The sequence below is a fragment of the Bos indicus x Bos taurus genome, chromosome 5, assembly GCF_003369695.1.
Source record: "Bos indicus x Bos taurus breed Angus x Brahman F1 hybrid chromosome 5, Bos_hybrid_MaternalHap_v2.0, whole genome shotgun sequence".
NCBI classification, from domain to species: Eukaryota; Metazoa; Chordata; class Mammalia; order Artiodactyla; family Bovidae; genus Bos; species Bos indicus x Bos taurus.
Window position 1 is genome coordinate 87,258,923 of NC_040080.1, and position 25,902 is coordinate 87,284,824.

A 25,902-nucleotide genomic window follows, 5' to 3' on the forward strand; every position below is an offset into this window, starting at 1 on the left:
AGTGGGTGCTTGCAGTTAATTTCATACATACCCTAGCCTTATCTTCCATCTTAGAGCTTTTTTCTTTGCCTATTTTTTGCTATTGTCCTCTTACTCCTTAAGTCGAAATGCAATGCAATGCAATCAAGCTATTGTCTGGTGAAAAGAGCCAAATTATTCAACATTTATGAGAGAAGTTATTGCTCTATTGTTAGGATTTAGAATTTAGGGTGCATTTGGCCAAATCTTTAGCCTCAAGAGATGACAGCTTTTTATATTTGACTCTTGTCTCAAGTTTTCTGGGGAAAAAAAAAGGAACTTTAATGATGAAATTAAGATCCATGCAGCGTATTTCTCACAATCTTCTATAATAAGGTATCAGTTCAGTTCAGTTCATTCATTCAGTCATGTCTGACTCTTTGCGACCCTATGAATCGCAGCACGCCAGGCCTTCCTGTCCATCACCAACTCCCGGAGTTCACTCAAACTCATGTCCATCGAGTCGGTGATGCCATCCAGCCATCTTATCCTCTGCCGTCCCCTTCTCCTCCTGCCCCCAATCCCTCCCAGCATCAGGGTCTTTTCCAATGAGTCAACTCTTTGCATGAGGTGGCCAAAGTACTGAAGTTTCAGCTTTATCATCAGTCCTTCCTTCCAAAGAACACCCAGGACTGATCTCCTTCAGAATGGACTGGTTGGATCTCCTTGCAGTCCAAGGGACTCTTAAGAGTCTTCTCCAACACCACAGTTCAAAAGCATCAATTCTTCAGTGCTCAGCTTTCTTCATAGTCCAACTCTCACATCCATACATGACCACTGGAAACACCATAGCCTTGACTAGACGAAACTTTGTTGGCAAAGTAATGTCTCTGCTTTTGAATATGCTATCTAGGTTGATCATAACTTTCCTTTCAAGGAGCAAGCATCTTTTAATTTCATGGCTGCAGTCACCATCTGCAGTGATTTTGGAGCCCCAGAAAATAAAGTCTGACACTGTTTCCACTGTTTCCCCATCTGTTTCCCATGAAGTGATGGGACCAGATGCCAGGATCTTCGTTTTCTGAATGTTGAGCTTTAAGCCAACTTTTTCACTCTCCACTTTCACTTTCATGAAGAGGCTTTTTAGTTCCTCTTCACGTTCTGCCATAAGGGTGGTGTCATCTGCATATCTGAGGTTATTGATATTTCTCCCGGCAGTCTTGATTCCAGCTTGTGCTTCTTCCAGCCCAGCGTTTCTCATGATGTACTCTGCATAGAAGTTAAATAAGCAGGGTGACAATATATAGCCTTGACATACTCCTTTTCCTATCTGGAACCAGTCTGTTGTTCCATGTTCAGTTCTAACTGTTGCTTCCTGACCTACATATAGGTTTCTCAAGTAATTCAGTTCAGTTGCTCATTTGTGTCCGACTCTTTGTGGCCCCAAGAACTGCAGCACGCCAGGCTTCCCTGTCCATCAACAAATCCCGGAATTTACCCAAACTCATGTCCGTTGAGTTGGTGATGCCATCCAACCATCTCATCCTCTGTCATCCCCTTCTCCTCTCGCCTTCAATCTTTCCCAGCATCATGGTCTTTTCAAATGAGTCAGATCTTCACATCAGGTGGCCAAAGTATTGGAGTTTCAGCTTCAGTACTTCCAGTGAATATTCAGGACTGATTTCCTCTAGGATGGACTGGTTGGATCTCCTTGCAGTCCAAGGGACTCTCAAGAGTCTTCGCCAACACCACAGTTCAAAAGCATCAATTCTTTGGTGCTCAGCTTTCTTTATAGTCCAACTCTCACATCCATACATGACTACGGAAAAACCATAGCTTTGACGAGACGGACCTTTGTTGGCAAAGTAATGTCTCTGCTTTTTAATAAGCTGTCTAGGTTGGTCATAACTTTCCTTCCAAGGAGTAAGCATCTTTTAATTTCATGGCTGCAATCACCATCTGCAGTGATTTTGGAGCCCCAAAAAATAAAATCACTGTTTCCACTGTTTCCCCATCTATTTGCCATGAAGTGATGGGTCCAGATGCCATGATCTTAGTTTTCTGAATGTTGAGTTTTAAGCCAAGTAATACGTTATACCAAAAGCCAAAACTTGAAAGCTATAACGCTATTTTCCCATAAGTATAAGCAAAGCAAGGCCCAGCATTTGAAAACAAATGAAACCTTACATCCTCCTGTAGGATCATGATCAGCCTGGTTGTTCCTGGTCAGCCACAGAGCTCTTGTTTCCGCCCACTGGCCCACCCACTCCACTCCCTATCCACCTCCCCACCTCCCACCGCCTGCATTGCCTGACAGCTTGAGGCAATTTTCATATTAGGTTCCAGAGGTATACGTAACAGCAGCTCCATCTGTGGAAACTTCAGTTCACAGATCTTCAAGGTGAGTTGTTTTGAAACCTTAGATCATATCAGAGAAAGAATTTACCCTTGTTTTTCTATTCCTGTGTGTGTGTTGCTATAAACTAGAAACAGTATTCTCAATGTCACAACTTTAAGGAAAGCCATTATGACTGCATTTTTAATTGACAGATATAATTTTTCACAAGTCTTTATGATAAATCTTTAAAGAAACATGTTCTAAAACGTCCCTTTGAGCCATGGTCGCTACTCCTCATGAATTCTATGGGCACAGATGCTTACAAAAGAATTCATTCTGTAGTCACCCCATGTGAAATGGCTTTTAATGTGTTAGAGGCTCTGAGTAGTTCTGTATGAAATAAACTTGGTTAAATGTGTTTAATATAGATTTCCAAGATTTATTTAACCACAGACCATTTTCATATCTTTAAAAAACATGTTGGGGAGACTTCTCTGGTGGTCCAGTGGCTAAGATTCCGTCCTCCCAATGCAGAGGACCCGGGTTTGATTCCTGGTCAGGTAACTAGATCCCACATGCCACGAGAAAGATTGCTGAGATCCCATGTGCTGCACCTAAGACCTGGCACTGCAGGTCTTTAAAGATTCAAATCAAGTTTTAAATTGTGTGCTCCTCTGATTAGCATGATGAAGTTTCTCATCCAACCCCAACTCCCCTGGCTCTACTCCACCCAGGATCTGAGTCATCCATTGGTCCAGTGTATCCAGCCCATTGGTCATTTAGTAGCAGTCTGGATTATCAGATCAACTGTCACTCTGTTGCAGTACTTGTGTTCAAGTGTCTTTTATTTTACTTAACAATGGCCCAAAGTACAAAAGGAATAATGCTAGCAATTTGGATATTATCTGACTGTGCCTAATTTGTAAATTTACAATTTTTAAACTTTGTCATAGGTATGTATAGAGAAAAACATAGTATATATAGGGTTCAGCACTATCCAAAATTTCAGATATCCACGGGGGGTCTTGGAACACATGCCCTGCAAGCAAGGTGGAACTCCTGAATTTGGTTACAGCAGCTGAACTGAGATAGCTATTCAGATTGGGACCCACTAACTGTACAAAAAAGATCTTCACGACCCAGATAATCACGATGGTGTGATCGCTGACCTAGAGCCAGACATACTGGAATGTGAAGTCAAGTGGGCCTTAGAAAGCATCACTACGAACAAAGCTAGTGGAGGTGATGGAATTCCAGTTGAGCTATTCCAAATCCTGAAAGATGATGCTGTGAAAGTGTTGCACTCAATATGCCAGCAAATTTGGAAAACTCAGCAGTGGCCACAGGACTGGAAAAGGTCAGTTTTCATTCCAATCCCAAAGAAAGGCAATGCCAAAGAATGCTCAAACTACCGCACAATTGCACTCATCTCACACGCTAGTAAAGTAATGCTCAAAATTGTCCAAGCCAGGCTTCAGCAATATGTGAACCGTGAACTTCCTGATGTTCAAGCTGGTTTTAGAAAAGGCAGAGGAACCAGAGATCAAATTGCCAACATCCACTGGATCATGGAAAAAGCAAGAGAGTTTCAGAAAAATATCTACTTCTGCTTTATTGACTATGCCAAAGCCTTTGACTGTATGGATCACAATAAACTGTGGAAAATTCTGAAAGAGATGGGCGTACCAGACCACCTGATCTGCCTCTTGAGAAATTTGTATGCAGGTCAGGAAGCAACAGTTAGAACTGGACATGGAATAACAGACTGGTTCCAAATAGGAAAAGGAGTTCATCAAGGCTGTATATTGTCACCCTGTTTATTTAACTTATATGCAGAGTACATCATGAGAAACGCTGGACTGGAAGAAACACAAGCTGGAATCAAGATTGCCGGGATAAATATCAATAACCTCAGATATGCAGATGACACCACCCTTATGGCACAAAGTGAAGAGGAACTCAAAAGCCTCTTGATGAAAGTGAAAGTGGAGAGTGAAAAAGTTGGCTTAATGCTCAACATTCAGAAAACGAAGATCATGGCATCCGATCCCACCACTTCATGGGAAATAGATGGGGAAACAGTGGAAACAGTGTCAGACTTTATTTTTCTGGGCTCCAAAATCACTACAGATGGTGACTGCAGCCATGAAATTAAAAGACGCTTACTCCTTGGAAGGAAAGTTATGACCAACCTAGATAGCATATTCAAAAGCAGAGACATTACTTTGCCAACAAAGGTCCGTCTAGTCAAGGCTATGGTTTTTCCAGTGGTCATGTATGGATGTGAGAGTTGGACTGTGAAGATGGCTGAGCGCCGAAGAACTGATGCTTTTGAATTGTGGTGTTGGAGAAGACTCTTGAGAGTCCCTTGGACTGCAAGGAGATCCAACCAGTCCATTCTGAAGGAGATCAGCCCTGGGATTTCTTTGGAAGGAATGATGCTAAAGCTGAAACTCCAGTACTTTGGCCACCTCATGCAAAGAGTTGACTCATTGGACAAGTCTCTGATGCTGGGAGGGATTGGGGGCAGGAGGAGAAGGGGACGACAGAGGATGAGACGGCTGGATGGCATCACTGACTCGATGGACGTGAGTCTGAGTGAACTCCGGGAGTTGGTGATGGACAGGGAGGCCTGGCGTGCTGCGATTCATGGGGTCGCAAAGAGTCGGACACGACTGAGCGACTGATCTGATCTGAAGAATCAAACATTGCTTTAGTTATTATGTCTCTTAATTTCTTTTAATCTAGAAGAGAACCCAAACACTCCCTTCTTTTGTTTTTTTTCATGGCATTGACTCATTGAAAACATTTGTCCTGTAGAATTTTCCACTGAGCTAGTCTAATGATTTCTTCGTGATGTCATTTAATTTTTACTTTATCTCCTGTGTTTCCTATAAAGTCAATGTTAGATCCAAAGGCTTGATTTCAACACAAGTTAAATATTTTTGGTAGAATAGTTCACAGGCAAGGCAGTGAGCTTCAAACTGTACAGCTCAGTGGACGTATAAGATGGTTCCCAGTATTCTATGCTGAGATGGATCACCAAGTAAAATGTGACGGTCGGATGCCTTCATTTTAAAGTTCTGTTTTTCAGGTACTTCCCTGGCGGTCTTGTGGTTTTAAGACTTTGTGGTTCCAGTGCAAGGGGCTTGGTTAGGAAACTGAGATCAAACATGCTGTGAGGTGTGGCCAGAAAATTGTTATATTTTCCTACTTGGAACCAGCAAGTGTCTTGTGGGTAATGAATTGGTACATAGTCAATATTCCAGTTCCTCATCAATTCACTAAATGGTGAATTTATTAACGCCATATCACTAAATGGTGTTAGCACACATGGATGATTCTTACATGAAAAGGAGATTTAATTACGTGTAGAAAAATAGTGACTTTTCTGATCTTACCATTGCTTTACACATTTCTTAGTTCAGCATTCTTTTGTAAAGAAGAGATTTCCTCCATCCACGGGTGCTATCTGCTTACTCTGAGATACATTTCCTACAGAAAAGCCTGGTCACCATAAGATATGATAATGGATACAACTGGACTTTATTCTCAGACCCCTTTGCCCACCCCACCTTCCATCAATCAGCTAGAGCTCTGTTGACAAGGATTCAGACACAGGAAAAGCCGTAACAGTGATCATCTGAAATGTGATTCTAGATGGAAGCCAGGTATTTTAAACAACCCAATAAAAGCCCCACTATCAACCCTGGAAAATGAGCTCAGGGTAGAACAACATCAAGAACATAGACCAGCTGGAGATGAAGCTGCAAACATTAGACAAATGGTTCTGGTTTTGCAGATGGAAGGGAGACAAAGTTTGGGGATTAGCTTATAAGACTGTACAGCCTATCCAATGCGTTAGTTAATAAATGGACAATAACTCCTTTGCATGTGAAGTCATCTTCATTTTGGTATTGTATCTTACTTAATTGACCAATAAATAAGTGACTACACATCAGAGTGAGGGTGTTCACTTGTCTATGTAACTTAGCAAATGATACACTATTAGTTTATTGACAAATACATATTTGTTAATAAAAATGTTTGTTGGACAATATGTTAAATTTTCATGACTAGAGATAAACATTTAGATTAAAAAGTCATATTCTGTAAAGTTATTCAAGGAAATTACTATTGGGTGAATTAAGAATGCTTTATTAAATAATTCCTTAATACTATATTTTCATGTTTCCACTTAAAAACCTCCAATAGTGGAAGAGGCTAAATCATTATCTATAGGAGATCTCCTTGTAGCAGGCTACCCCCCAAATTAAATTTATTTTATATCTCATATTAGACTGTTAATTAATGAAAATTTTTAAATGGTATAAACAGAAATGGACTTACAGACAAAGAAAACAAATTTACAGTTATGGTTGGAATTAACAGATTCACAGACTTAGAGTTGGGATTAAGAGATACACATTGCTGCAGTAAATGTAAAATTCAACAAGGAACTGCTGTATAGTTCAGGGAACTATATTCAGTATCTTGTAATAACCTATAACAGAAAAGAATCTGAAAGAGAATATATATGTGTGTGTGTATTCTCAGGATTAATATATATTGATATCATTATATTGCTGAGAAGAATTGATCAAAATCTGGAAAAGAGTCTCGAAAGTGCCTTGGACTGCAAGGAGAACAAACCAGTCAATCCTAAGAGAAATCAACCCTGAACATTCTTTGAAAGAACTGTTGTTGAAGCTGGAGCTCCAATACTTTGGCCACCTGATGCAAAGAGCTCACTCATTGGAAAAGACTCTAATGCTGGGAAGGATTGAAGGCAAAAGGAGAAAGGGGCAGCAGAGGATAAGATTGTTAGATAGCATTACCAACTCAATGGATATGAATATGAGCAAACTCCAGGAGATAGTGGAGGACAGAGGAGCCTGGTGTGCTGCAGTCCATGGGATCACAAAGAGTCAGACACCACTTAGTGACTGAATAACAGCAAAATATATATAGATATATATATTCAGTTATGTATATAACTGAATAACTTTGCTGTACATCTGAAACTAACACAACATTGTAAATCAACTAAACCTCAATAAAAATTAAAAAATAAAATATTAACTGAAATACTATGTTCAAGTCTGTATAATTTAAAATAAAAAATAATGCTCTTCAAAATAAGTATCAGTGCTGCCAAAAAGGAGTGGGATTTAGGGTCCTAATCTGTCATATAGAAGGATGGTAGCACCTACCTCATAGGATGATTATGTATGTACATCAACAAAGTTAATATTTATAAAGTCTTACAGCTGTGACTGACACATAGTTAACACTATAAAAATATATGTTAGATAAAATTAAAGATCTGTCCAAGTTCATTCTATTATTTTAGCTACCACTGTATAATCACCTTCAGGGTATGAGTAACCTAGTTTGAGTGTATTTTTTTTAATTGAAGTATAGTTGATTTAAAATGCTGTGCTAGTTTCAGGTATACAGCGAAGTGTTTCAGTTATATATACATATATATCTATTTTTTTCAGCTTCCTTTCCCCAATTGAGGCCAAAAGCTCAGCTTCCCTGGATACCGGTACCAAATCAAATCTCAGAGGCAGAGTTTTGGGTGAAGCAGAAAAGTATAGCTTTATTGCTTTGCAGGAAAAGAGGGTCACAGTGGGGTACTGCCCTCAAAACCATGGGTCCCAACATGAAGATAGAAGTTTTATAGTAATTGTTCACAGAGGGTGTGATCAGACCGTGAACATTCTTCTGATGAGTTCGTGATGAGGTAAGCGCCAACACTATGGCCACCTGATGCGAAGAACTGACTTATTAGAAAAGACCCTGATGCTGGGAAGGATTGAAGGCAGGAGGAGAAGGCGATGACAGAGGATGAGATGGTTGGATGGCATCACCGACTCAATGGACATGAGTTTGAGTAAGCTCCAGGAGTTGGTGATGCACAGGGAAGCCTGGTGTGCTGCAGCCCATGGGGTCGCAAAGAGTCAGACACGACTAAGTGACTGAATTGAACTGAACTGAAGTAGGAGTCAGCTTCATCAAATTTCAGGTCCAACTGATCTGGGGTCTACATGATTGTGGGCAGCCTACCATCAGTCATCGTTAACTTCTGCCACCTGGAGGGGGTTTCAGTATCTGCAAACTAGCTCAAAGACTGCTGTGTGTGTCATCTCCATGGTGAAAGAGGACCTTGCCCTAAGGCTGCCCTGGACAGTTTGTTTCTCCCTGGTCTTGCAACTCCTCCCTTCCCTAATTAACAACTGCTTGAAACTGCTCATTGAAACTCAGGGAAGGTCAGGGAGGCTGAATGAAGGCTGTTTCCTGTAATCAAATAAATGAGGCACACAGAAACACTTTGTGCCCAAGAGCCCCCTAGAACCCTGCTCAGTATCATTATAGGTTAATACAAAATATTGAATTTATTTCCTGTATTTTTAATATTGAAAGACATAAGTACGGTTGGAATAGGAGAAAGAGGAGAATATGATCTTACTTGAGCTAAGTTAGAAAAAGCATCAAAGAACAGAGGAAAATGGGCATGAAGCCCTGGTGCTGGCAGAGGGCAGTGGAGTGGCTGGGCAGCTTGGGGAGGCAGCCACTTAGCAAACATTTCAGAGCATCGGCCACAGGCCGGGTTAAGTGCTAGACTGAGGAAACAATAAACAGTTGGTGAGGCAATGACTCAGAGCAGTGTTTCTGAGATGGCTTGCATCAGAATCACTAAGGTACTTGTTAGAAGTGCACAAAGTGTGTGGCCCCACCCTGATGTACACAGAACTGCTGGATGTGGGCCCATTCACCACTCAAAATAGTCTAAAATTTTTGGCTGGAAGAAAATTTAGCAATCATCTAATTCAGTAATTTCTAAGATTGGTGGCTAGTTAGTGTAACCTGGGGAGTTGAAAAACAACAATAAGATAACAGCAAAAATCAGTACACAGGCCCCCACCCCAAAAAAATTACATGAGAGATTCTGGGGGCAAAAACCTGGACAAAAATATATAAAAGCTCTTAAACATTTCTGATGTGTAGTCAGGATTAAGAGTCACAAATCTGGTCCAATCTTCTCATTTTGCAGATGAGGAAACACGAGACTCAGAAATTAAATAACTTGTCTACGATGATAAATCTCTCTTCAGAAAGGTAATTGTGGGACTTCCCTGGTAGTCTATGCTATGCTATGCTAAGTCACTTCAGTCGTGTCCGACTCTGTGCGACCCCATAGACGGTAGCCCACCAGGCTCCCCCGTCCCTGGGATTCTCCAGGCAAGAACACTGGAGTGGGTTGCCATTTCCTTCTCCAATGCATGAAAGTGAAAAGTGAAAGTGAAGTCGCTCAGTCGTGTCCGACTCTTCGCGACCCCATGGACTGCAGCCTAACAGGCTCCTCCGTCCATGGGATTTTCCAAGCAAGAGTACTTAAGTGGGGTGCCATTGCCTTCTCCGTCCCTGGTAGTCTAGATAGTGGTTAAGAATCAACCTTGCAAAGCAGGGGACATGGGTTCCATCCCTGGTCCAGGACAATCCCACGTGTCACCAGGCAACTAAGGCTATGAGCCACAGCTACTGAACCTGACTGTTGCAAGTACAGAAGCCCACAGGCCTAGAGCCTGTGCTTCTCAACAAGAGAAGCTACTGCAGTGAGAAGCTGGGCGGCACAACCAAAGAGTAGCCCCCGCTCTGCAACTAGAGAAAGCCTGTGCACGGCAACAAAGACCCAGTACAGCCAAAAATAAACATGTGTTTTTTCAAAAAAGATAATTAATTGTGTAAGATAAACTATCTATGTACTAGTGCTACATATTTTAAAATAAAGGTAATAGCCTATTAGTGAATTATGATAACAATCTAGTGGTACCTGACCAAAATTATTAAAATTTGAGAGCAGAATAAAATATATCAAAGCATGTTATACAGTACTAATAATATTGTTTCAAACTGTGTGTGTTCTATGATTAGATGTTAAAAGTTAATTCTTATTATGGATTGTTGTCAAAAAATTCGGGAAGTTCTGCCCTGGAATTTCATTAAATCTAATATCTAAGTTAGACACGGACATCTGAGCACAAGAAGGATGTAGCTGCTCCCTCTGCCTGGTAAGTAGCCCACGGGGAGGTTCTGGATGGTACTGGGGTCCAAAACATGGGCTTGACGATGCAGACACCTTGAGTTACATGGAATCTCCTGGCCTTTACTGGTGATCGGAGTTTGTATCAAAACCTAAACTCTGTACGGCTCAGCTACCTAAACTTTAAAATAAGGGTAATAATACCCACCTCACAGAATTGTTCATTTCTTTTTAATTTTAAAAAATTTTATTCAGTTTTTAAAGGTTACACTCCATTTACAGTTATGTAATATTGGCTATACCCCCATATTGTACAATACATTCTATTAGCCTCTCTTACAACCAGAGTTTGTACCTCCCTCTCCCCACTGGTAACCACTAGTTTCTTCTCTGTATCTCTGAGTCTGCTTCTTTTTTGTTGTATTCACTAGTCGATTGTGTTTTTTAGATTCCACATATAAGTGATATAATTTAGTATTTTTCTTCTTCTGTCTGATTTATTTCACTTAGCATAATGCCCTCCCAAGTTGCTGCAAATGGGACATTTTTGTTCTGTTTTGTGGCTGAATAGTATTCCATTTCGTTTATATACATTTTCTCTATCCATCCATCTGTTGCTGAACTCTTAGATTGCTTCTATATCTTGGCAACTGAAAAAATGCTGCTATGAACACGGGGGGCAATTGTTAGCTTGCTTTAAATGGCAGAATATCTATAAACACTTAGCATAATGTCTGACATATAGGAATAAAAAACAATTAAAAATGCATTTGTGATCTATCATTTCCTGACTATAAGAGGAAAAGAACTAAAAATATACCAGAATTAGAATAGTCTTTGGAGAGATGTGTATTCTTGGGCCTCATGTTTATTTTAGAAGGACAAAAGCTAGAAAAAAATAGCTAAAGTAATTGCTTTAGTAGGCAAAATATGAAAAATAACAATTTTCTATTTTCACAGAACTGGAATTTAGAGTGCCACAAAGCTACCTCTTTATCTTGGAAACCAAGCATTCAGTATTTTTAAAAGCATGGCCCTGTCTCACAGATGTGCAAGCCAAGTGTATCATCAGCTATTTGATGTTGTGGCTTTTTTAGTTTCATTTTTAGATTCTTTCTAGAAAAATATTGATCAACATCTACGTGGGGGAAAAAACAGCGTTTTGCATTTTTTTATGATGGGTAGCTGAATCCCAAATAAAATTTAAAAGTATGATATTGGCATACCTTAGTCCTGCTCATGGACCTCCCCTTCCTCTGTTTGCTCAGATCCTATTCCCGAACGCGGGGGTCTCTCAGGCACAGCTCTCCATTTTTACCCCGCATCTCCTCCATCAGGGGATAAAGTTTGAGTAACTCATCCATTCTTCAATAACCGTTCTATGAAGGGACAAGGGTTTAGGCTATTCCTACAAACTAGATGTGTCTGGGATGCTTGCCCTTTGTGTGGCAGCTAGTGAAAAACCTTAGTTTTCTTTTTCTTCTTATGAGGGCATAAGGTCCTAATGTCGTTTACCTATATGTACATACATATATACACATATACATGTATATACACACATGTATACAGAGGAGCAGATATGAACAGGTACTGGCAACCCACTCCAGTATTCTTGCCTGGGAAATCCCATGGACTGAGGAGCCTGGTGGGCTACAGTCCATGAGGTCACAAAGACTCGAACATAACTGAACTACTAAAAACACACACATGTGTATATATGTGTGTGCTCAGCCACATGTATTCCGACTCTTTGTGACCCATGGACTGGCTCCTCTCCATGGGCTTTCCCAGGCAAGAATGCTGGAGTGGGTTGCCATTTCATTCTCCAGGGGATCTTCCTGACCCAGGGACTGAACCCGGGTCTCTTCTATCTCCCGCATTGTCAGGTGGATTCTTTACCACTAGTACCAGGATTATGATTACATGTAAAGTTCATAGGACATAAAGTATTGGGCTAAACGTTATAGAAGATTTAGAGATGAGTCGAACACTAGCCCTGTCATCAAAGAACTAAAAACTGGTAGAGAAGATACAGTATGTGAATGAATAAGTTTATTTCAGGAAAAAGTGCAGTCCGTGCCAGGACAGAGAGAGACAACTACAGCACTGCAGGATTTCAAAGGAAGGAGAGATTGCAGGCAACTGGCAGATGCAGTAGCAATGGAGCTTGCAGCAGGGGAGGCATCTGAAATGCATCCTGAAAGAGAGACAGGATTTGCCTCTGCTGCAATGAAGTGGAGTGACTTCTTTATGAGGGAGAGCATGAAAAAGAATCCAGAGGGGATGGGAAAGCATGCCCAGGCACCGCTGATGAGGTCACTTTGTCCAGAACACAGGACTCATAAGGGGAGTAGAGGTCAATAATTTGAGGAAAGAGATTAGGTAGCAGTTTTCTTGGCTACTATGACAAATTGCCACAAACTGGTAGTTTAAAGTAACATAAATGAATTCTCTTACAATTCCAGAGGCAGGAAGCCTGAAATTCGTCTCACTGGGCAAAGTTAAGGTGTCAGCAAGACCGCGTTCCTCTCTGGAGGTGCTAAAGGAAAATCCAGTTTCTTGCCTTTTTAAAAAATGTATTTGGCTCTGCTGGGTCTTACTTGAGGCCGCAGGATCTTCAATCTTTGTTGCAGCTTTAGTTGTGGCTTGCGAACTCAGTTACGGCATGTGGGATCTAGTTCCCTGACCAAGGATCAAACCCGGGCCTCCTGCATTGGGAGCTTGAAGTCTTAGCCACTGGACCACTGGGGAAGTCCTCGAAGTTTCTCGCCTTTTCTAACCAGAAGCTGCTCACATTCCTTGGCTCCTGGCCCTGTGTATCTTCAAGACTCAAAGCCGATTGAGTCTCTCACCTCATAACACATCACAGCACTCTGACACTGACTCTTCTGCCTCCCACTTCCACATTTAATTAAGGACCCTTGTGATTACATTGGGCCCACCTGGATAATCCAGTATAATCTCCCCATCTCAAAATCAGCTGATTGGTAACCATAATTCCATCTGCAACTTTCATTCTCTTTTGCCACTAAATCTAACATTCGCAAGTTCTAGGGAATAGGATGGGGACATTTTGGGGGCCATTCTGCCTATCAGCATGACTGAGTGACTTCACTTTCACTTTTCACTTTAATGCATTGGAGAAGGAAATGGCAACCCACTCCAGTGTTCTTGCCTGGAGAATCCCAGGGTCAGGGGAGCCTGGTGGGCTGCCATCTATGGGATCGCACAGAGTCGGAAACAACTGAAGCGACTCAGCAGCAGCAGCAGCTGCCTATCAGAGTTTGGAGCCAAAGATTAAAGGACCCTGCATATCAAGATTCCTATCTCCATTCTTTGTGCTGGGGGAGAAAACACTATGTCTGTTTTCATATTAAAGATGTTTTCCATTCAAATATTTTCTTGCTTTTTGCTAGAATTATAGCAATTCAGTATAGTAACCCAGGTTGTCTCATACCAATTGGATGTTCTGGTTGGCAGTTGTAGATGACTTTGATTAATAAAAAATGGGAAGATAAATTAAATATTGATAAGTGCAATTTGGTGTGTTTGCTTTTTTCAAAGCACAGGACCCATGGGGATGGAAAGCCATAAAAGAGATCTCCGTATTAGAAACCTCTGCCTTAAAAAATATGGCCTCTGTTTATTTTAGTTGGTTCCACCTATGTATATGGCATTTTTCTCTATTACTGATATATCTCTAGGGTTGGAGGATGAAAAGTTTGGAAAAGATTAAAATAAAACTGATTTAGCAAATGTATTTCATCTTCTAACTTGTTTACGATTTGATTAATAATTCATCCCTTAACATCTGTGTCTTAAAGACTGTCTTGTCTGTTGTCTTTATGGATGACAAGTTAGGATATTGGGAAAACAAAATACCTTCTTTTAAAGCACACAGCATCTCAAATGAAATGCCAAGTTTATAGTGTGTAGATAACCAAAACAAATAAAGCTATGCAACAGGCAGAAGGAAGAAAGATCTGATAAGTCAGGAAGTATAAATAAGATAACAGAAAATCCATCTGGACTTGTGTTCAAAGGGCCTTTATTTATGTGTTCAGCCAATTTGAAGATTCTCTTTTTAAAAAAAATAATTTTATTTACTTATTTTATTTTTGGCTGTGCTGGGTCTTCATTGCTGCTCGGGTTTTTTCTCTAGTTGCAGCGAGTGGAGGCTACTCTCAATTGCGATATTCAGGCTTATTGTGGTGGCTTCTCCTGTTGCAGAGCAGAGGTTCTGGGGTTTGTGAGCTCGGTAGTTGCAGCTCTTGGTCCAATAGGCTCAATAGTTGTGCAAGGGCTTAGTTGCTCTGCAACATGTGGGATCTTCCTGGATCAGGGATCAAATCTGTGTCTCCTGCATTGGCAGGCAGATTCTTTACCACTGAGCCACCAGGGAAGCCCTGAAGATTCTCTCTTTCAAACTATCATTTAAATTAAAATGTTCTACTATGAATTACTGGAGTATAAGTTTATATAGCTGTTCATTGCCCTGAACATGTAATAGTGTCTAGTACAACTATTTGTGTGGAATCTATTTTTGTCAAAGTTTTAATGCTTGCTTTTTTTTATTTGAATAAAGAAATGGTGAAAAGGCAGAAAAACTAGTTCTATGGAGAGACACATCTAGGCAGGGAGAGGAGTGTCAGCTGGGCACAGACATTGGTCTCTGGTGAAGTTTTCTTACATCACCGCTAACACTTCCTATGAACCAGGCATTTTGTGGGATCACTGATCCTCACAGCCACTCCATGAGCCCTGCACTATCATTAATCTTATTTCCCATGAAAACCTGGAGGTTTGGAGATGCTAATTTGCTTGTCAAACCTCACACTGTTAGTGAGGAAGGGAGCAGGGCATCAATTCCTAGGCTGTCTTTTAAAATTAGAAACAGAACTCTAACCCTAAGCCTAATCTTAACTCTAAAAACACCCCAAAACAAATACAGTCATCTTCTCTGCTTTGTAAACGTTATCTCTTTAAACTTCACCATCTTGTGGTTTCCCAACTCGGCTTCACTTGGGGACCTTTTACAAAATACCATTGCTTAGAATCCACTCAAGCCTGTTTAAATATAATAAGAGTAGCATTAATGATCAGGAACACTTATATTTGGGCTGACAAGCATTCTTCCAAGTGGTATGTAGATTCTCGTTTAATCCTCAGAACAACCCCGTGACAAAGGAAAACACCCTCAAATTTCCAATATACAAATGAGGAAAGTGCAGGTACATGCCTAGCTTAGAGTCACACAACTAAACTGGGATCCTGATCCCAGAGAATTGGGCTTCAGAGTTATGCTCAGAAACAACCTATCAAATGAAACAACCACAGCAGACACCCTCCCTGGTAACCTCTGGACAGTACTAGAGAACCAGGCTTCTATTTTTTTTTTAACGGCAAATGAAGAATCAAGCATTTATCCTGCCTTTAGATGTATAAACTGTACTTCAGGATAATAACAGATGAGGGGAAATCTCTCATTTTAGGAGAACTTCAACTAATAAATGAATGAGTGATCTGTGCTATGCTCAGTCATGTCCACCTCTTTACAACCCCATGGACTGTAGCCCACCAGGCTCCAATGTCCATGGGATTTTCCAGGCAAGGATACTGGAGTGGGTTGCCATTTCTAATTCTCGGAGATCTTCCAGCCCAGGGATTGAACCCTCATCTCTTGTGTGTCCTGCACTGGCAGGCAGATTCTTTGCCACTGTGCCACCTGGGAAGCTGAATGAGTGATATAATATTATCATTTTGACACCCTCAAGGGAATAATCTAAGCCATGATCATCAAAGAATGAAACTTCTCAAAAAGGGATGTACAGGCTCTTCCTAATAGAAGTACAGTTTATTACCTCTTAAGAAGTGTTCTTTGCTAGAAAAATAAAGTCTCTTCAGGATTCTTGAATCAAATCATTTTGAAAACAGAAGACCTAAGGAATATGTTACATGACACAATGGGGTCACAATCAGCAAAATCCAGATTGTGGGGAACTGAATATACAAGAATTTGCTTCACATGTTAGTTGAGAAAAATGAGAAAGAAAGAGAAAAAGAGACATGGAAACTATACATTAAAAGATTCATACAGACTAATTGCAATGTAATGCATCATATTTGGATCCTAATTTGATCAAATACCCATAAAAATTAAATTTGGAGAAACTTAAACTTTAAGTAGATACCTCATGTTAGTAAAATCTTCTTTTTCTCTTTAGTGTGATAGTTATTTTGTGGTTAAGATTTTGTTTTGGGAGGATTTTCTGTTTTTTGGCATTTTATGCGTATTTTTCTTCCAGTTTTATTGAGATGAAATTGACATAGAGCAGTGTATAAGGTATACTGCATAATGATTTGACTTACATATATCATGAAATGATTCTCACAATAAGTTAGTGAACATCCGTTATCTCATACAGGCATAAAATTAAAGAAATAGAAAAATTTTTTTCATTTTGAGGAGAACTCAGGATTTGCATAGTACTGACAGCTTACAGTAGAGAAGGCAATGGCACCCCACTCTAGTACTCTTGCCTGGAGAATCCCATGGATGGAGGAGCCTGGTGGGCTACAGTCCATGGGGTCTCGAAGAGTCGGACATGACTGAGCAACTTCACTTTCACTTTTCACTTTCATGCATTGGAGGAGGAAATGGCAACCCACTCCAGTGTTCTTGCCTGGAGAATCTCAGGGAAGGGGGAGCCTGGTGGGCTGCCGTCTATGGGGTCGCGCAGAGTCGGACACGACTGAAGCGACTTAGCAACAGATAGCTTACAGTGTTGGATTTGTGATCTCCAAAGAAGAAGATTTAGCTTCCGGACCAGGGACCAGGGACCAGGGACCAGGCTTGATCACTCAAGACCTTTTGTGTAGCAGAGTTTTATTAAAGTGAAAAAGGGACAGAGAAAGTTTCTGACATAGACGTCAGAAGCGGGACGGAGAGTGCCCCCTTGCTAGTCTTAGCAAGGGGGCTATATACTTTTTCTATATACTATTTCTCGGAGAAGGCAATGGCACCCAACTCCAGTACTCTTGCCTGGAAAATCCCATGGGCGGAGGAGCCTGGTAGGCTGCAGTCCATGGGGTCTCGAAGAGTCGGACATGACTGAGCGACTTGACTTTCACTTTTCACTTTCATGCATTGGAGAAGAAAATGGCAACCCACTCCAGTGTTCTTCCCTGGAGAATCCCGGAGACGGGGGATGCCGTCTATGGGATCGCACAGAGATGGACACGACTGAAGCGACTTAGCAGCAGCAGCAGCAGCATATACTATTTGTACAGCTGTATACTATGTGCTCCTCCGGTGGCTCAGAGGGTAAAGCGCCTGCCCGAAATGCGGGAGACCCCGGTTCGATCCCTCGGTCAGGAAGTTCTCTGGGAAAAGGAAATGGCAGCCCACTCTAGTATTCCTTTCTGGAGAATCCCATGAATGGAGGAACCTGGTGGGCTATAGTCCATGGGGTCACAAAGAGTCAGACACGACTGAGCGAGCTCACTTCACTTATATACTTTTTCAATCGGTTATTGCAGTAAAAGGAGAAGACCATGGTACCCCACTCCAGTACTCTTGCCTGGAAAATCCCATTGACGGAGGAGACTGGCAGGCTTCATTCCATGGGGTCGCTAAGAGTCAGACATGACTGAGCGACTCCATTTTCACTTTTCACTTTCATGCATTGGAGAAGGAAATGGCAACCCACTCCAGTGTGCTTGCTTGGAGAATCCCAGGGACGGGGGAGCCTGGTGGGCTGCCGTCTATGGGATGGCACAGAGTTGGACACGACAGAAACAACTTAGCAGCAGGATTGCAGTAAATCAAAAGACCATCTCAGGGTTGTAAAAGTCTTACCAGACCCACGCCCATGAAGTGAAGTGAAGTGAAGTCGCTCAGTCGTGTCCGACTCTTTGTGACCCCGTGGACTGTAGCCTAACAGGCTCCTCAATCCACGGAATTCTCCAGGCAGGAATACTGGAGTGGATTGCCATTTTCTTCTCCAGGGGATCTTCCCGACCCAGGGATCGAACCTGGGTCTCCCGCATTACAGGCATAAGCTTTAGCGTCTGAGCCATGACAGGGTTAGTCAGAAGGGTCTTAAGAAGGAGAAGCATGTCCTGAAGCAGGATACATGCTGTTACATAATCATTGGTACAGAGTTTAAGGAAAAACATATCCTTCAGCAAGATGAGTTGTTTAGTTGTGTAATCATTAGCTCAGGACTTAGAGGGAAAAAAATGGTTTGTCCTTTTCTCCTCCTTGAGAGCCCCAGACCCCTTTTTCCTCCTCAGGGACCCCAGATTTCTTATCAATCTACCTAAGAATTGACTCTCTCAGTACCCTCATATATAATACACAGCAGTTTTAATTATATTTATCACATTGTACATTACATCCCTAGTATTTATTTGGCTTTTAATGGACATTTATACCTTTAGACTGCTTTCATTCAATTCCCCTTCCCTCTACCTCCTACTTACTACCTCTGATGACCACAAATCAGATATCCTTTTATATGGGTTTGTTTGTTTGTTTTTGTTTTGAGGTATAGATGACCTACAACTCTGTGTTAGTTCTTGTTACACTGGAAAAGGTCAGTTTTCATTCCAATCCCAAAGAAAGGCAATGCCAAAGAATGCTCAAACTACTGCACAATTGCACTCATCTCACACGCTGGTAAAGTAATGCTCAAAATTCTCCAAGCCAGGCTTCAGCAATATGTGAACCATGAACTTCCAGATGTTCAAGCTGGTTTTAGAAAAGGCAGAGGAACCAGAGATCAAATTGCCAACATCCGCTGGATCATCAAAAAAGCAAGAGAGTTCCAGAAAAACATCTATTTCTGCTTTATTGACTATGCCAAAGCCTTTGACTGTGTGGATCACAATAAACTGTGGAAAATTCTTCAAGAGATGGGAATACCAGACCACCTGACCTGCCTCTTGAGAAACCTATATGCAGGTCAGGATGCAATAGTTAGAACTGGACATGGAACAACAGACTGGTTCCAAATAGGAAAAGGAGTACGTCAAGGCTGTATATTGTCACCCTGCTTATTTAACTTCTATGCAGAGTACATCATGAGAAATGCCGGGCTGGAATAAACACAAGCTGGAATCAAGATTGCTGGGAGAAATATCAATAACCTCAGATATGCAGATGACACCACCCTTATGGCAGAAAGTGAAGAGGAACTAAAAAGCCTCTTGATGAAAGTGAAAGAGGAGCATGAAAAAGCTGGCTTAAAGCTCAACATTCAGAAAACGAAGATCATGGCATCTGGTCCCATCACTTCATGGGAAATAGATGGGGAAACAGTGGAAACAGTGTCAGACTTTATTTTTTTGGGCTCCAAAATCACTGCAGATGGTGATGGCAGCCATGATATTAAAAGACGCTTACTCCTTGGAAGGACAGTTATGACCAACCCAGATAGCATATTCAAAAGCAGAGACATTACTTTGTCAACAAAGGTTCGTCTAGTCAAGGCTATGGTTTTTCCAGTAGTCATGTATGGATGTGAGACTTGGACTGTGAAGAAAGCTGAGCACCGAAGAATTGATGCTTTTGAACTGTGGTGTTGGAGAAGACTCTTGAGAGTCCCTTGGACTGCAAGGAGATCCAACCAGTCCATCCTAAAGGAAATCAGTCCTGGGTGTTCATTGGAAGGACTGATGTTGAAGCTGAAACTCCAATACTGTGGCCACCTAATATGAAGAGTTGACTCACTGGAAAAGACTCTGATGCTGGGAGGGATTGGGGGCAGGAGGAGAAGGGGATGACAGAGGATGAGATGGCTGGATGGTATCACCGACTTAACTCCAGGAGTTGGTGATGGACAGGGAGGCCTGGTGTGCTGCAATTCATGGGGTCACAAAGAATCAGACACGACTGAGCGACTGGACTGAAGTGAACACTATATAGTGATTTGATACTACTCTATATTTCAATATGATCACTACAGTAAGTCTAGTTATGATATGTCACTATACAAAGATATTATGCAGATATTACTATATTCTCCACACTGTGCATTCCATACTAGTAATTCATCCACTTTGCAGCTGGGAAATTGTACCTCTTAATCTCCCTCACACATTTTTTTCTTCTCCCAACCTCCCTCTCCTCAGGAGACCCAACAGTTTGTTCTCTGTATTGAAAACTCTGTTTCTGTTTTATGTTTTTTCATTTGTTTTGTTTTCAGATTGCAGGTTTAAGTGAAATCAGACAGTATTTGTCTTTCTCAGTCTGACTTATTTCACTTGACATAATACTTGCTAAATCTGTCCACATTGCTGCAAACGGCAGTAGTTCATTCTTTTTTTATAGCTGAGTAATATTCCATTGTATATATTTATCTATTGATTGGCACTTACCTTGCTCTTATATCTTGGCTCTTGTAAATAATGCTACAATGAACATAGGGGTGCATATATCTTTTCAAATTACTGTTTTCATTTCTTCAGATAAATATCCAGGAGGGAATTGGTGGATAATATGGTAGCTCTATTTGTAATCGTTTGCGGACTCTCTATACTGTTATCCATAGTGGTTGTACCAATTTACATTCCCACCAGTGGTGCACAAGGGTTCCTTAACTAATCTGTTGCTCAGTCTAGCTACATATTGACCTGTAAGGGTGGCCCCACCACGGGACTTAAATAGAACTGTAAAGAAATGCGCTATTTTTGTGGGTTATTCTTTTCTGACTTTATTCCAAGAGCTCAAATTTTTTCCACTATACATGTAAATTTATCAAATAAAACAGGGAATGGACAAAGGGCCCAAGGAGTATGCAGAAGGCAGGACATTTCTCCTGGGGCTCAAGTTTTAAAACATACACACACACAAGGTTAAGGCTGAGACTCAGATCATTCTGGAGAGTGAATTTTGGAGATTATAATCCCTGGTTCATGTATTTGCATCCTTGATATACATGGCAGCTGAGAAGCCTACGAGGAAAAAGACTTGAACAAAGCATGCCATATGGGACTCAGGGTGTGTGTGCGTGTGTGTGTATGTATTCAAAGTGTGCTGGTGGTTCCAAAGCAGCTAGGTTACAGGGAGAGCGACAGGGACCCCTACAGGAGAACATGTCATAAGAGAGGCAGAACTCTAGAATTGGGAGTTCAGTGTACTGGTGATTCTAGAAAGCAGGAGAAGCCTACACTAGATGTCAGCTTTACTGACACCCAAATACAGCAGGACTCCGCTTGTAACAGCAACAACATATGGTGGGATTCCAACTTCATGGACAGACACATCAACATGGCATTAGGAACAATATTCTAGCTCAATGGCATCGCTATAGACCTGTCAGGTGAGGGACTGCAAAGTCAGGAAGTGGGCACGAAGTAGGGCTGATTCAGGAACGCATGTGAGTCCAACTGGAGAGTTTCAAAAAAATTGCTGAGGAGGGGAACTTTGGCCAATCATCTAAGCCCGGGTGCCCATGTCTCTAGGCCGTGCCCTGGTCTTGTAGCATCTCACTCATCTCACATGCTAGTAAAGCAATGCTCAAAATTCTCCAAGCCAGGCTTCAGCAATATGTGAACCATGAACTTCCAGATGTTCAAGCTGGTTTTAGAAAAGGCAGAGGAACCAGAGATCAAATTGCCAACATCCGCTGGATCATCAAAAAAGCAAGAGAGTTCCAGAAAAACATCTATTTCTGCTTTATTGACTATGCCAAAGCCTTTGACTGTGTGGATCACAATAAACTGTGGAAAATTCTTCAAGAGATGGGAATACCAGACCACCTGACCTGCCTCTTGAGAAATTTGTATGCAGGTCAAGAAACAAGAGTTAGATCCCAACATGGAACAACAGACTGGTTCCAAATAGGAAAAGGAGTTCGTCAAGGCTGTATATTGTCACCCTGTTTATTTAACTTCTATGCAGAGTACATCATGAGAAATGCCGGGCTGGAATAAACACAAGCTGGAATCAAGATTGCTGGGAGAAATATCAATAACCTCAGATATGCAGATGACACCACCCTTATGGCAGAAAGTGAAGAGGAACTCAAAAGCCTCTTGATGAAAGTGAAAGTGGAGAGTGAAAAAGTTGGCTTAAAGCTCAACATTCAGAAAACGAAGATCATGGCATCTGGTCCCATCACTTCATGGCAAATAGATGGGGAAACAGTGGAAACAGTGTCAGACTTTATTTTTCTGGGCTCCAAAATCACTACAGATGGTGACTGCAGCCATGAAATTAAAAGACGCTTACTCCTTGGAAGGAAAGTTATGACCAACCTAGATAGCATATTCAAAAGCAGAGACATTACTTTGCCAACAAAGGTCCGTCTAGTCAAGGCTATGGTTTTTCCTGTGGTCATGTATGGATGTGAGAGTTGGACTGTAAAGAAGGCTGAGCGCCGAAGAATTGATGCTTTTGAACTGTGGTGTTGGAGAAGACTCTTGAGAGTCCCTTGGACTGCAAAGAGATCCAACCAGTCCATTCTGAAGGAGATCAGCCCTGTGATTTCTTTGGAAGGAATGATGCTAAAGCTGAAACTCCAGTACTTTGGCCACCTCATGTGAAGAGTTGACTCATTGGAAAAGACTCTGATGCTGGGAGGGATTGGGGGCAGGAGGAGAAGGGGACGACAGAGGATGAGATGCCTGGATGGCATCGCTGACTCGATGGACGTGAGTCTGAGTCAACTCTGGGAGTTGGTGATGGACAGGGAGGCCAGGCGTGCTGCGATTCATGGGGTCACAAAGAGTCGGACACGACTAAGCGACTGATCTGATCTGATCTGAAAGAAAAAAAAAACAACTATAAACTCAGTTCCAAAACAATTGATGAATAATGTTAGGGTCTCAGAAGAAGCTTCAGTAAACAGTAATCCTCTTTCCCATGCTGACCAAGTTGAGGAAATAAGACAAAGTTAAGACAAATGGAGTCACCTTTGTTACTTCTAGAGACCAGGCTAGAAGACAAGGCAGTCAAATGGGCTGAAACTAGACAGACTTGCCCATAGGCAGACACTTGCTGGACCAGAGCAGGCCTGCACAGGCAAGATTTTCAATAGAGAGAGACATTGTGTTCTCTTGGAAGACTCACTCCAAAAAGGAAGAAGCAGAGCTGATCCAACGGGACCACTGACTCTTCCAAAATTATGATCAGATTACTCACTCCAGAGTCCCAGGAATGGAATAAGTAAAGGGGCAATGAGAGACAAAGCCTGTGTTTAGAGAAATGCTCATTATAGAAACCAAGAGAAAAGATGTCTCTCCTCTGTATCAGTCAGGGTCTGCCAGGAAAACAAAATCCACACTAGGATTATTAAACAGAGGGCATTAAACAGAGGGAATTAGTTATAAAAGTGTTAGAGGAGTTGAAAGATTAACCTAGGTAGATGAGGCAGCTTCCAAATTAGCAACCGGGAAGACACTACCCACTCTTTGGGCTAGAAGAACAAATAGAAAAGGTGGTATTACCTGAGCCCAGGAGCTGGGACCACTCAGGAAGACCTAGTATCATCAGGGCTCTGTTAGGGCAAAAGCAGAAGTTATTAATATACAGGAGTTGCAGCTGCTGCCAGGCATGCCTCCCAATACAGAGAAAAAGGCGAGAAATACCTTAACTTCTCCTTTCTTCCCAACTCCAATCTCCACCAGTGCCTCTCACTGGCAAACCTAACATAGAGTTGGTGGTCAAGAGCGCCTGGGAGTCATAGCTCAAGACAGTCAGAGAGAACACAGGCAGGGAATGCATCCAGAGTCAACAGGCTGATAGCCAGTGCAGCCTTCAAAAAGGAAGAGCTTTATTAATGTTTTTGTACACAGATTAAAGAGGAATCTGTATATCACAGTTCAGTTCAGTCACTCAGTCATGTCCGACTCTTTGCGACCCCATGGGCGGCAGCACGGCCTCCCTGTCCATCACTAACTCCCGGAGTCCACTCAAACTCATGTCCATTGAGTCGGTGATGCCATCCAACCATCTGATCCTCGGTTGTCCCCTTCTCCTCCTGCCTTCAATCTTTCCCAGAATCAGGGTCTTTTCAAAAAAGTCAGCTCTTCGTATCAGGTGGCCAAAGTATTGGAGTTTTAGCTTTTCAGCATGAGTCCTTCCAGTGAATATTCAGGACTGATATCCTTTAGGATGGACAGGTTGGATCTCCTCGCAGTCCAAGAAACTCTCAAGAATCTTCTCCAACACCACAGTTCAAAAACATCAATTCTTCGATGCTCAGCTTTCCTTATAGTCCAACTCTCACATCCATACATGACTACTGGAAAAACCATAGCCTTGACTAGACGGACCTTTGTTGGCAAAGTAATGTCTCTGCTTTTGAATATGCTATCTAGGTTGGTCGTAGTTTTTTCCAAGGAGCAAGCGTCTTTTAATTTCCTGGCTGCAGTCACCATCTGCAGTGATTTTGGAGCTCAAAAAAATAAAGTCTGACACTGTTTCCACTATTTCCCCATCTATTTCCCATGAAGTGATGGGACCGGATGCCATGATCTTAGTTTTCTGAATGCTGAGCTTTAAGCCAGCTTTTTCATGCTCCTCTTTCACTTTCATCAAGAGGCTCTTTAGTTCTTCTTCTCTTTCTGCCGTAAGGATGGTGTCACCTACATATCTGAGGTTATTGATATTTATCCCAGCAATCTTGATTCCAGCTTGTGCTTCTTCCAGTCCAGCGTTTCTCATGATGTACTCTGCATATAAGTTAAATAAGCAGGGTGACAATATACAGCCTTGATGTACTCCTTTTCCTATTTGGAACCAGTCTGTTGTTCCATGTCCAGTTCTAACTGTTGCTTCCTGACCTGCATACAAATTTCTCAAGAGGCAGATCAGGTGGTCTGGTATTCCCATCTCTTGAAGAATTTTCCACAGTTTATTGTGATCCACACAGTCAAATGGTTTGGCATAGTCAATAAAGCAGAAATAGATGTTTTTCTGGAACTCTCTTCCTTTTTCTATGATCCAGCGGATGTTGGCAATTTGATCTCTGGTTCCTCTGCCTTTTCTAAAACCAGCTTGAACATCTGGAAGTTCACGGTTCATGTATTGCTGAAGCCTGGCTTGGAGAATTTTGAGCATTACTTTACTAGCATGTGAGATGAGTGCAATTGTGCAGTAGTTTGAGCATTCTTTGGCATTGCCTTTCTTTGGGACTGGAATGAAAACTGACCTTTTCCAGTCCTGTGGCCAGTGCTGAGTTTTCCAAATTTGCTGGCATATTGAGTGCAGCACTTTCACAGCATCATCTTTTAGGATTTGAAATAACTCAACTGAAATTCCATCATCTCCACTAGCTTTGTTTATAGTGATGTTTCCTAAGGCCCACTTAACTTCACATTCCATGATGTCTGGCTCTAGATGTATGATCACACCATCATGGTTATCTGGGTCAGAAGATCTTTTTTGTACAGTTCTTCTATGTATTCTTGCCACCTCTTCTTAATATCTTCTGCTTCTGTTAGGTCCATACCATTTCTGTCCTTTATCGAGCCCATCTTTGCATGAAATGTTCCCTGGTATCTCTGATTTTCTTGAAGAGATCTCTAGTCTTTCCCATTCTATTGTTTT

The 25,902-nt window shown here is 41.6% G+C and overlaps 1 protein-coding gene across 6 annotated transcripts in view; it reads left to right on the forward strand.

Moving 5' to 3' along the window:
• The window catches only part of PCED1B (PC-esterase domain containing 1B), a 203,846-nt gene that overhangs the window by 160,627 nt on the left and 17,317 nt on the right, over positions 1-25,902 (forward strand). For 3 of the 6 annotated variants that reach the window (XR_003511202.1, XR_003511204.1, XR_003511201.1), the window contains exons 6-7: positions 9,357-9,421; positions 10,238-10,374. The exons of 2 other annotated variants lie outside the window; for them this stretch is intronic. The gene's annotated coding sequence lies outside the window, so the exon portion shown is untranslated. Of the gene's footprint in view, positions 1-9,356; positions 9,422-10,237; positions 10,375-12,811; positions 13,507-25,902 lie in introns of those variants that run through there. One more of the 6 variants, XR_003511205.1, reaches the window with a different exon arrangement.